Source organism: Pongo abelii, chromosome 11 (genome assembly GCF_028885655.2).
Source record: "Pongo abelii isolate AG06213 chromosome 11, NHGRI_mPonAbe1-v2.0_pri, whole genome shotgun sequence".
Lineage (NCBI taxonomy): Eukaryota > Metazoa > Chordata > Mammalia > Primates > Hominidae > Pongo > Pongo abelii.
This window is the reverse complement of record NC_071996.2, coordinates 127768890-127781319: the sequence shown is the minus strand read 5'-3', so window position 1 is coordinate 127781319 and position 12430 is coordinate 127768890. Positions and strand designations below refer to the sequence as shown.

The 12430-nt window shown below is 38.3% G+C and overlaps 1 pseudogene; it reads right to left on the bottom strand.

Moving 5' to 3' along the window:
* Positions 1-306: 306 nt before the first annotated feature.
* On the bottom strand, positions 307-1142 carry LOC100437890 (ubiquitin-ribosomal protein eS31 fusion protein-like; annotated as a pseudogene).
* Positions 1143-12430: the final 11288 nt, after the last annotated feature.

Here is a 12430-nt window from a genome sequence, read left to right as displayed (position 1 = left end):
TGAACATATTTAGCAACATGATATACCTAGTAATATTTTTTCCTCCAATGGAATTTTAAATCATGAAAATTGCTCTCGCCAAGGAAGCAGGGGTGACTTTTTGTTAAAGCAACTCATCAATGGTAACCAGATGCCCTACTAAAGTGCAGATTGCAGTGGGAGATTAAGAAGCAAGAAAATGAGGACTATTGTTGCCTTGTTAGTTTATTCTTGCTCCCTACATTGTTGGCTTTGTCAGTTGAAAGATGTATACTTAGTTTTCTTTTTGTTATTGTTAGTTCATGTGTTTTATTAACTCATACACAATCACTTGTCTTCTGGTTTGTTGAAGCGATAAGTCAGACACCCTGTGCCACAATAATGTGTCAAAGTGGCTGGCCATAAAAACTCTAGGACCACATTCACCTGAAGGACACTCCTGACGGAGGCTACTAATTTTGCCATTGTCATCCATCCTATAGTATTTCAGGACAGCCAGCTTCACCTTCTTTCTTTTATGCTTATTGTTCTTGGGAGGGGTGTAAGACTTCTTCCTTTTCTTAGAGCCACTACAAAGTCTCAACATGAGACTAAGAGTAGACTCCTTTTGAATGTTGTAGTTAGACAAAGGATGCCCGTTTTTATTAGTGTGTTTTCATGCTCGTGATAAAGACATACCCGAGACTGGGTAATTTGTAAAGAAAAAGAGGTGTAATAGACTCATAGTTCCACATGGCTGGGGAGGCCTCACAATCATGGTGGAAGGTGAAAGGCATGTCTTACATGGTGGCAGGCAAGAGAGAATGAGAGGCAAACGAAAGTGGAAACCCCTTATGAAACCATCAGATCTCATGAGACTTACTCTCTACCATGAGCACAGTATGGGGGAAACCACCCCCGTGATTCAGTTATCTCCCACCAGGTCCCTCCTACAGCTAATGGGAATTATGGGAGCTACAATTCAAGATGAGATTTGGGTGGGGGCACAGAGCCAAACCATACCATCCATCTTCCAGTTGCTTGCCAGCAAAGATAAGTCTTTGCTAACCAGGAAGATTTCCTTCCTTATCCTGGATCTTGGCCTTTACATTTTCTATTGTATCTGAAGGTTCAACCTCCAGGGTGATGGTCTTCTCTGTAGGAGTTTTTATAAAAATCTGCATTTTGATGGTGGTTGCATGCAGATGGTGTATCGAAAAGCTTGTTTTCTTGTTTATAAACTGTTCATTCCATAAAGTCAAGCAAATCAAATGAAGTTTAAAAAATACCCCTGAAGGTTATGAAAAATCCAATGTAATGTCAAAGTCTTTTATTCCCATTTAAATAAGCAGTAAGGATTGCTTTTTACAACCCTGAGAATGTGATTAGTGTCAGTGAAGTGATACCTTTATTATATGAGTCATAATTCTTGGTACTGTTTATCATGACAGACCAATAATTACTTAAAATTCCACCAACCTCTTTCTAGCTGTGACTCCACAAATGTGATTTTGGATTCTAAGTCATTTAACTTTTGATGGGTAGGTGACATTCTAGTAATGTCATCATGGCTACATTTCCTCACTTGAAACTTAGGTTTGTGTGTAGGTGTTAACAATATTTGATATCCTATAAATAGTTTTAAATCTGGGTTTTCTTTATTAATCTCTCTAAGGAAACAAAATAATTTTCAAATATGGGATAACTTATGTTGAGTGAGAGTAAAGCAGTTTGCCATACGAATCATCTTCATGAGGTTGAAAACTCTTGCCAGACTTAACTTCTTGATTTCATTATCCTTCAATCAGTTGTTTAGGGAGGGGGAAAAGATGATTAACTTCTGAATGTTCTGCACATCCCCCTTTCCCCCCAAATGCTAATGGAAATTCTTCATTGGCCTGGCTCCTTTTTCCTGACCCTTTTGAGACCCATGCAGAAGAGGCTAAATTGATTTACATAATAAAAGGCTGGGAGCAGAAGGAGAAGAAGCCCTTGTGTTTGGGTTGTAGGAGAGAGTCTAGGGTTTGTCTTACACAAGATTTCCAAGCAGGAACACAAGGGAATGGAAGCAGAGGCTTTTGAGAAGTTTTTAATTTAGGTTATGCTCGAATCACTTTAATCTTTTTTGAGAGGAGTCAATAAAGAATGAAATTTCTTACCACTGGCTGTTAAATGATGTGTCTGTAAATTTGACTTAGCCACGAGCATGGAGCCTTCAAAATTGTCCTGTGGCTCACCACCCCACCACTGATCTATTATAAGTCTTTATTCATTGATCTAGCTTTGAAATAGCAATAGGGTTTTCTATGAGTTATGCTGGTCATGAAACAGTTTTGTTTTAGAAAAATCATTTTGTTTGGAAAAACAAATTTGAGATTATCTATGTCAATGTACTTCAGCAAAAGACTACCAGGAATATACCTGTAGTTAAATAAATAAAATTTATTACTCATTGCAGCCAAGGGAACATACACCATAGGGATAATGGGGCATCTCAGTAAAAAGGTGTTAGAATCTACAATGGAATTTGCACCTTGATGGAGTAATTTGGGGGGAGTCTAAGGAAGTGGGGAGACTTGGGTATCTCAATAAACCTTATCCACATGGTGGGGAGAAACAGCAGTTATTCATTTTGATCCAAAGGGAGTATGCTTGGTATTTTGTAGGTGACACGATGACCTTGTTTTTCTCTGTGCTTAGACAAAATTAAGAAATTATGAAATGGCCTTTCTTGGTCCCTTTTTATCATGGTTTCAGGGTAACCTTGTCTGAGATTGAATTTCTGTGAGATTATTTAGGAGATTATTTACCCAGGAGAAAACATGGACTAGTTGTAAGTGCCAGGCCAGCTTCTAAATGTCAGAGACAGTTTTTTGTGTGTTTGTTTGTTTTTAATTTCTCCATTCCTCTTCTGGTCAAGGACAGATGAAGTCACAGTATAAGACATTGACCTATGATATCCAGATTTTCACCATTGCCAAGTTTTGTTAATTAACATTAGAACAGTGCTCACTGAACATAATCTAGTGATCCAGGATTAATCTTTCATTGTGCTGTGGGATGAGTTGTTGACCTATTGAAGAGACAATGGCTGTATAGTAGCATTTAAGGCTCTGCAGCAGATATATTGGTTAAATGTAGCATAGTCAATTTTAGAAACAAAATATTATTAGTCTTTGTAATAGATCTTGAAACTAAGCCCTACCTTATAATAGCAAGGCAAGAAAACATATCCCAAAATCTAGCTGGGTGTGTTTTAGAGAGCCAGGTGATTTTTTAAAGAAAGCTCTGTGATAGACTGTTCTGTTTGCTCTGTAGTATTTATATAGGTGGGATAATAGTATTTGCTCTAGTACAAATTCCCCATTGGCCAGCTAAGAGAAAATCAAAGACTATATGTTGGTCTTTGACAATTGTGGTTAATTGATTTAGACCAGAGAGTTGGGCTTTCAGAGCAGAAGTGGTGTCATTTCATGTCTTCTGATAAGATTAGAGACAAGATCTGGCTGGGTCACTTTTTATAATTGTGTTATACCTACTGTGGGAACTGTAGCTATAGAGTCCACATGAAGCGTGAATCTGTTATCCTTCTTGGAAGTTGCTTCACATAACCTGTGCTTGCTGTATTTTGGAAGCTTCTGGTATTATTTTTAAGGAAACATGATTTCCTGGAGGGATGGTAGTTTTAAATATCTGAAAATCTCTAACAATGACTACAAAATAGACAGGGTACATTGTATGTGGTAGTCAGGTATATGGAGTAATATCTTAGTGGAGCATAGATTGTGTGGGGAGTATAAGTATTATTTATTACAAGAGATGGGCTCCAATTTTGTGTCCCTTGAGTTAGACAAATCCTAGAGTGAGGTTGAACAGTTCCTACAAGACAGGCTGAAGTGTCTCTGAAGAAAACAAACTGACTATTGCAGTCAGAATAGCCCCCATATTCGTGCTTATTCTTGATTGACTAGGTCTTGCTGATAGGATTGTGTTGATGTCAGCAAAAGCAATTTGTCAATATGAGTTCAAGGTCTATTATCTGCAAGACTGAAAATTGGGATTGATGATATTGGGGAAATGTATATACTAGAAAGGCCCTATTAAAGGGAATTTGCCTTCTGAAGTATGTAAAGGATTAGTTACTAAATTTTGTCAGGCACGTCAGGTAAACGGTGATAGATCCAGCACCCATTTGACTCAGTGGTTAACTATAGTTGAGGAAAAATGTGTAAGAGAGTTTTATTTTTCCTTAAGTGGTAGGAGACCATCAGGGGTCAGAAATAAGTGGATTAAAATAAGGAAAATCCTACTAGTGTTTTAGAGGGCACCAAAATGGAACAATAGGCTGGAGAAGGTGTTGAGGAATCAGAAGTTAATCTTGTTCCACCTTGGGCAGAAGGTGTTCAGTTTTGAGGTTTGCTACTCGTTCTAGTTATCCTGGGCAAAAGCTGTCCACCTCAGAAATCAGCATCTTCTAGAAGATTCCTGAGAATCCTCAGTTTACAATTTCCAGAAGGAATCGATGTCAAGTAGTCAAGGGAAATGTACGTGTCTTTTTTGAGCTGGGAAACATGACAGTGAGGAGGAATATTTTGGGGTTTTATTCTTGTGTCAGTTGATAATGGTCCCTGATAAGGTCGTCTTCATCAGGACCCAAGGGCAGTTTTTCGGTAGTGTCTTTTTTTGGAGACTAAATCTCCAAAATGTAGATTACACAGAGACTTTAGGTGGGTAGTTAGAAAAGGTAGTTCATACCTGTTGCTTAAAGAGCTGAATGTATCGTATGACTCCCCCGTAGTAATTAATCATATTTCATTGTAATTTGGTAGAATTTAAGTTTGGGGGTGAAATATCTATATTTCTTGAGGTAATCTGTTATTAATTAATAGAAGTAGAATCTGTGGGGTTGTGAAGGGATTGACCTTATAAATATTAAAACTAATGGCAATGCTTTAGTACATGGGAGTTCAAGGATTTCTGAGAATTTTGCTAATTTTGGTTTTGAATTCCATTAGTTCTGCTTTCCCTCCCCCCCACCGAAGAGTATAAGTGATGAGAAGAGTAAAATTTCTGTAAGAAAAGGCAAACCTTTATCGAGTTTCTTAATAAAAGTACCGGTAAGACAAGTGTCTCTGTCACAAAAGAAATAAATGGGAATTCCTTAGGGTAGAAAAACCAAATCAAGTATTTTTTATTTCTGCAGTAAGGGCTTATAGGCTTAAACCCATACTGAGAATAAGCATACAATAGCCATACATAAACACACAATAGTCATTCTGACCTACGAGAGGCTAGGCTGTTATTAAAAATATTTGTTTACTTTCTTAAAATCTTTTTTAACATTTAGCAGATGAATATCAAGTAGGTGGCTAGGTGACTTATAATTTCCTGGGATAATGGGCTATATTATTTGGATAAATCTTTCCTCTGAATGCCGGAGAAAAGATTTAAAAACATCTTAAAAACATGAAGGAGATTAGAAAGTAGTAAGAAATTGCAAGGCTAAAATTAAAGGAGAAATAGGAAAAGTGGAAGAGAGGAAAGATGGCAACTGCTTTTTCCTGGAGGGCACTTTTGGTGCTGAGCAATTTGAACTTCTGTTTTGATGGCCTCATGGGCAAGCAAGACAATTCAAAACTCAGGGCTTGCATAAAGATGGAATGTGTAAGGAAAGACTTCCTCACTATAAGTGAGGAAGAATGAATGAATCCCAAGCAAACAAGCTCTTATGTATGTCTGTTTCTTCTGGATGATTAAGGGAATCTGGAGCTATGGACTTGTTTAAGGTCATCCTAGATTACTGGTACCTCAGGTAACTGGAAGAGGCAAACACACTCATCTCTGGAACAAAGTATCTGTATCCTTGACTTTAAATTATTTCTACAAATTATTTTTAAAGTAAATGACCACTACACAATTAAAAATAACAATTCATGCAAAGTCAAGACCTTATGAGTGAAAGCCATCAGAAAACCAAAGAGAAACAGAGCCACGAAGATTTCATAGGTTGGAATTATCAACGCAGATTATGTATCAACTATGATTACCATGTTTAAAAAATAAAACATATCTAGGGCCAGGAGCACTAGATCCCAACACTTTGGGAGGCCGAGGTGGGTGGATCACGAGGTCAGGAGATCGAGACCATCCTGGCCAATATGGTGAAACCCCATCTGTACTAAACATACAAAATTTAGCTGGGCATGGTGGCACGCGCCTGTAGTCCTAGCTACTCAGGAGGCTGAGGCAGGAGAATCGCTTGAACCTGGGAGGTGAAGGTTGCAGCAAGCCGAGATCACCACTGCATTCCAGCCTAGTGATAGAGCGAGACTCTGTCTCAAAAAAAAAAAAAAGAAAAAAAAACACATCTAAAATACCTGTGACTAGAATAGAAAAGTAAAAATAAAAAGTGACAGCAGATTTGAGTGAGAAATATAATTTTAGAAATAAAAGACCCCCGAGCAGCCTAACTGGGAGGCACCCCCCAGCAGGGGCAGACTGACACCTCACACGGCCGGCCAGGTACTCCAACAGACCTGCAGCTGAGGGTCCTGTCTGTTAGAAGGAAAACTAGCAGAAAGGACATCCACACCAAAAACCCATCTGTACATCACCATCATCAAAGACCAAAAGTAGATAAAACCACAAAGATGGGGAAAAAACAGAGCAGAAAAACTGGAAACTCTAAAATGCAGAGCACCTCTCCTCCTCCAAAGGAACGCAGTTCCTCACCAGCAACGGAACAAAGCTGGACGGAGAATGACTTTGACGAGCTGAGAGAAGAAGGCTTCAGACGATCAAATTACTCCGAGCTACGGGAGGATATTCAAACCAAAGGCAAAGAAGTTGAAAACTTTGAAAAAAATTTAGAAGAATGTATAACTAGAATAACCAATACAGAGAAGTGCTTAAAGGAGCTGATGGAGCTGAAAACCAAGGCTCGAGAACTACGTGAAGAATGCAGAAGCCTCAGGAGCCGATGCGATCAAATGGAAGAAAGGGTATCAGCCCTGGAAGATGAAATGAATGAAATGAAGCGAGAAGGGAAGTTTAAAGAAAAAAGAATAAAAAGAAATGAGCAAAGCCTCCAAGAAATGTGGGACTATGTGAAAAGACCAAATCTACGTCTGATTGGTGTACCTGAAAGTGACGGGGAGAATGGAAACAAGTTGAAAAACATTCTGCAGGATATTATCCAGGAGAACTTCCCCAATCTAGCAAGGCAGGCCAACATTCAGATTCAGGAAATACAGAGAACGCCACAGAGATACTCCTCGAGAAGAGCAACTCCAAGACACATAATTGTCAGATTCACCAAAGTTGAAATGAAGGAAAAAATGTTAAGGGCAGCCAGAGAGAAAGGTCGGGTTACCATCAAAGGGAAGCCCATCAGACTAACAGCGGATCTCTCGGCAGAAACCCTACAAGCCAGAAGAGAGTGGGGGTCAATATTCAACATTCTTAAAGAAAAGAATTTTCAACCCAGAATTTCATATCCTGCCAAACTAAGCTTCATAAGTGAAGGAGAAATAAAATACTTTACAGACAAGCAAATGCTGAGAGATTTTGTCACCACCAGGCCTGCCCTAAAAGAGCTCCTGAAGGAAGCGCTAAACATGGAAAGGCACAACCGGTACCAGCCACTGCAAAATCATACCGAATTGTAAAGACCATCGAGACTAGGAAGGGACTGCATCAACTAACAAGCAAAATAACCAGCTAACGTCATAATGACAGGATCAGATTCACACATAACAATATTAACTTTAAATGTAAATGGACTAAATGCTCCAATTAAAAGACACAGACTGGCAAATTGGATAAAGACTCAAGACCCATCAGTGTGCTGTATTCAGGAAACCCATCTCACGTGCAGAGACACACATAGGCTCAAAATAAAAGGATGGAGGAAGATCTACCAAGCAAATGGAAAACAAAAAAAGGCAGGGGTTGCAATCCTAGTCTCTGATAAAACAGACTTTAAACCAACAAAGATCAAAAGAGACAAAGAAGGCCATTACATAATGGTAAAGGGATTAATTCAACAAGAAGAGCTAACTATCCTAAATATATATGCACCCAATACAGGAGCACCCAGATTCATAAAGCAAGTCCTGAGTGACCTACAAAGAGACTTAGACTCCCAAACATTAATAATGGGAGACTTTAACACCCCACTGTCAACATTAGACAGATCAACGAGACAGAAAATCAACAAGGATACCCAGGAATTGAACTCAGCTCTGCACCAAGCAGACCTAATAGACATCTACAGAACTCTCCACCCCAAATCAACAGAATATACATTTTTTTCAGCACCACACCACACCTATTCCAAAATTGACCATATACTTGGAAGTAAAGCTCTCCTCAATAAATGTAAAAGAACAGAAATTATAACAAACTATCTCTCAGATCACAGTGCAATCAAGCTAGAACTCAGGATTAAGAATCTCACTCAAAACCGCTCAACTACGTGGAAACTGAACAACCTGCTCCTGAATGACTACTGGGTACATAACAAAATGAAGGCAGAAATAAAGATGTTCTTTGAAACCAACGAGAACCAAGACACAACATACCAGAATCTCTGGGATGCATTCAAAGCAGTGTGTAGAGGGAAATTTATAGCACTAAATGCCCACAAGAGAAAGCAGGAAAGATCCAAAATTGACACCCTAACATCACAATTAAAAGAACTAGAAAAGCAAGAGCAAACACATTCAAAAGCTAGCAGAAGGCAAGAAATAACTAAAATCAGAGCAGAACTGAAGGAAATAGAGACACAAAAAACCCTTCAAAAAATAAATGAATCCAGGAGCTGGTTTTTTGAGAGGATCAACAAAATTGATAGACCACTAGCAAGATTAATAAAGAAAAAAAGAGAGAAGAATCAAATAGATGCAATAAAAAATGATAAAGGGGATATCACCACTGATCCCACAGAAATACAAACTACCATCAGAGAATATTACAAACACCTCTACGCAAATAAACTAGAAAATCTAGAAGAAATGGATAAATTCCTCAACACATACACCCTCCCAAGACTAAACCAGGAAGAAGTTGAATCTCTGAATAGACCAATAACAGGATCTGAAATTGTGGCAATAATCAATAGCTTACCAACCAAAAAAAGTCCAGGACCAGATGGGTTCACAGCCGAATTCTACCAGAGGTACAAGGAGGAGCTGGTACCATTCCTTCTGAAACTATTCCAATCAATAGAAAAAGAAGGAATCCTCCCTAACTCATTTTATGAGGCCAGCATCATCCTGATACCAAAGCCTGGCAGAGACACAACAAAAAAAGAGAATTTTAGACCAATATCCTTGATGAACATTGATGCAAAAATCCTCAATAAAATACTGGCAAACAGAATCCAGCAGCACATCAAAAAGCTTATCCACCATGATCAAGTGGGCTTCATCCCTGGGATGCAAGGCTGGTTCAATATACGCAAATCAATAAATGTAATCCAGCATATAAACAGAACCAAAGTCAAAAACCACATGATTATCTCAATAGATGCAGAAAAGGCCTTTGACAAAATTCAACAACCCTTCATGCTAAAAACTCTCAATAAATTAGGTATTGATGGGACGTATCTCAAAATAATAAGAGCTATTTATGACAAACCCACAGCCAATATCATACTGAATGGGCAAAAACTGGAAGCATTCCCTTTGAAAACTGGCACAAGACAGGGATGCCCTCTCTCACCACTTCTATTCAACATAGTGTTGGAAGTTCTGGCCAGGGCAATTAGGCAAGAGAAGGAAATCAAGGGTATTCAATTAGGAAAAGAGGAAGTCAAATTGTCCCTGTTTGCAGATGACATGATAGTATATCTAGAAAACCCCATTGTCTCAGCCCAAAATCTCCTTAAGCTGATAAGCAACTTCAGCAAAGTCTCAGGATACAAAATCAATGTACAAAAATCACAAGCATTCTTATACATCAATAACAGACAAACAGAGAGCCAAATCATGAGTGAACTCCCATTCACAATTGCTTCAAAGAGAATAAAATACCTAGGAATCCAACTTACAAGGGATGTGAAGGACCTCTTCAAGGAGAACTACAAACCACTGCTCAAGGAAATAAAAGAGGATACAAACAAATGGAAGAACATTCCATGCTCATGGGTAGGAAGAATCAATATCATGAAAATGGCCATCCTTCCCAAGGTAATTTACAGATTCAATGCCATCCCCATCAAGTTACCAATGACTTTCTTCACAGAATTGGAAAAAACTACTTTAAAGTTCATATGGAACCAAAAAAGAGCCCGCATCACCAAGTCAATCCTAAGCCAAAAGAACAAAGCTGGAGGCATCACGCTACCTGACTTCAAACTATACTACAAGGCTACAGTAACCAAAACAGCATGGTACTGGTACCAAAACAGAGATATAGATCAATGGAACAGAACAGAGCCCTCAGAAATAACGCCACATATCTACAACTATCTGATCTTTGACAAACCTGAGAAAAACAAGCAATGGGGAAAGGATTCCCTATTTAATAAATGGTGCTGGGAAAACTGGCTAGCCATATGTAGAAAGCTGAAACTGGATCCCTTCCTTACACCTTATACAAAAATTAATTCAAGATGGATTAAAGACTTAAATGTTAGACCTAAAACCATAAAAACCCTAGAAGAAAACCTAGGCAATACCATTCAGGACATAGGCATGGGCAAGGACTTCATGTCTAAAACTCCAAAAGCAATGGCAACAAAAGCCAAAATTGACAAATGGGATCTAATTAAACTAAAGAGCTTCTGCACAGCAAAGGAAACTACCATCAGAGTGAACAGGCAACCTACAAAATGGGAGAAAATTTTCGCAACCTACTCATCTGACAAAGGGCTAGTATCCAGAATCTACAATGAACTCCAACAAATTTACAAGAAAAAAACAAACAACCCCATCAAAAAGTGGGCAAAGGACATGAACAGACACTTCTCAAAAGAAGACATTTATGCAGCCAAAAAACACATGAAAAAATGCTCACCATCACTGGCCATCAGAGAAATGCAAATCAAAACCACAATGAGATACCATCTCACACCAGTTAGAATGGCAATCATTAAAAAGTCAGGAAACAACAGGTGCTGGAGAGGATGTGGAGAAATAGGAACACTTTTACACTGTTGGTGGGACTGTAAACTAGTTCAACCCTTGTGGAAGTCAGTGTGGCGATTCCTCAGGGATCTAGAACTAGAAATTCCATTTGATCCAGCCATCCCATTACTGGGTATATACCCAAAGGACTATAAATCATGCTGCTATAAAGACACATGCACACGTATGTTTATTGCGGCATTATTCACAATAGCAAAGACTTGGAACCAACCCAAATGTCCAACAATGATAGACTGGATTAAGAAAATGTGGCACATATACACCATGGAATACTATGCAGCCATAAAAAATGATGAGTTCACGTCCTTTGTAGGGACATGGATGAAATTGGAAATCATCATTCTCAGTAAACTATCGCAAGAACAAAAAACCAAACACCGCATATTCTCACTCATAGGTGAGAATTGAACAATGAGAACACATGGACACAGGAAGCGGAACATCACACTTCGGGGACTGTTGTGGGGTGGGGGGAGGGGGGAGGGATAGCATTGGGAGATATACCTAATGCTAGATGACGAGTTGGTGGGTGCAGCGCACCAGCATGGCACATGTATACATATGTAACTTACCTGCACGTTGTGCACATGTACCATAGAGCCTAAAGTATAATAATAATAATAATAATAATAATAAAAAAATAAAAAAAAATAAAATACCTGTGACTAGAATAGAAAAGTAAAAATAAAAAGTGACAGCAGATTTGAGTGAGAAATATAATTTTAGAAATAAAATAAACGTAACAAGCAAAATTATAATCACCATAGAAATAATCCACAATACAACTTGGAGGAAAATAAAAGGAAAATAAATTCTAATGAGAGATTAAAGATACATGTTTCATATTTTTCTTGAGTTTCAGAAGGAGATATAAGAGAATGAGCTCCACACCTAGACATATCATAAACATCTCTTCAGAAAATCAAAGAAAAAGAGTAAAAGGATAATCCTCAAAGGGCCAATATTTAGAGAGTCATAGCTAACTTCCAAACATCAGCAATGAAAATCAAAAGAATGTTATCTTGTATATATTTTTGAATGAAGTCATTTTAAACAAATGAAATAGTTTTTCTATAAGTGGACCCTCATTAAAAAATTACAGGCTGGGCACAGTGGCTCACACCTGTAATTCCAACACTTTGGGAGACCGAGGTGGGAGGATCCCTTGAGCTCAAGAGACCAGCCTGAGTAACATAGTGAGAACCATCTCTATTAAAAAGAAAAGTAACAGATGGTGCATTTCAATCAGGATCAAACTGATTCTACATGGAAGAGTTGAGATGTAATAATAAACAAAGAATTAAAAAGCGAACTAAAATAAT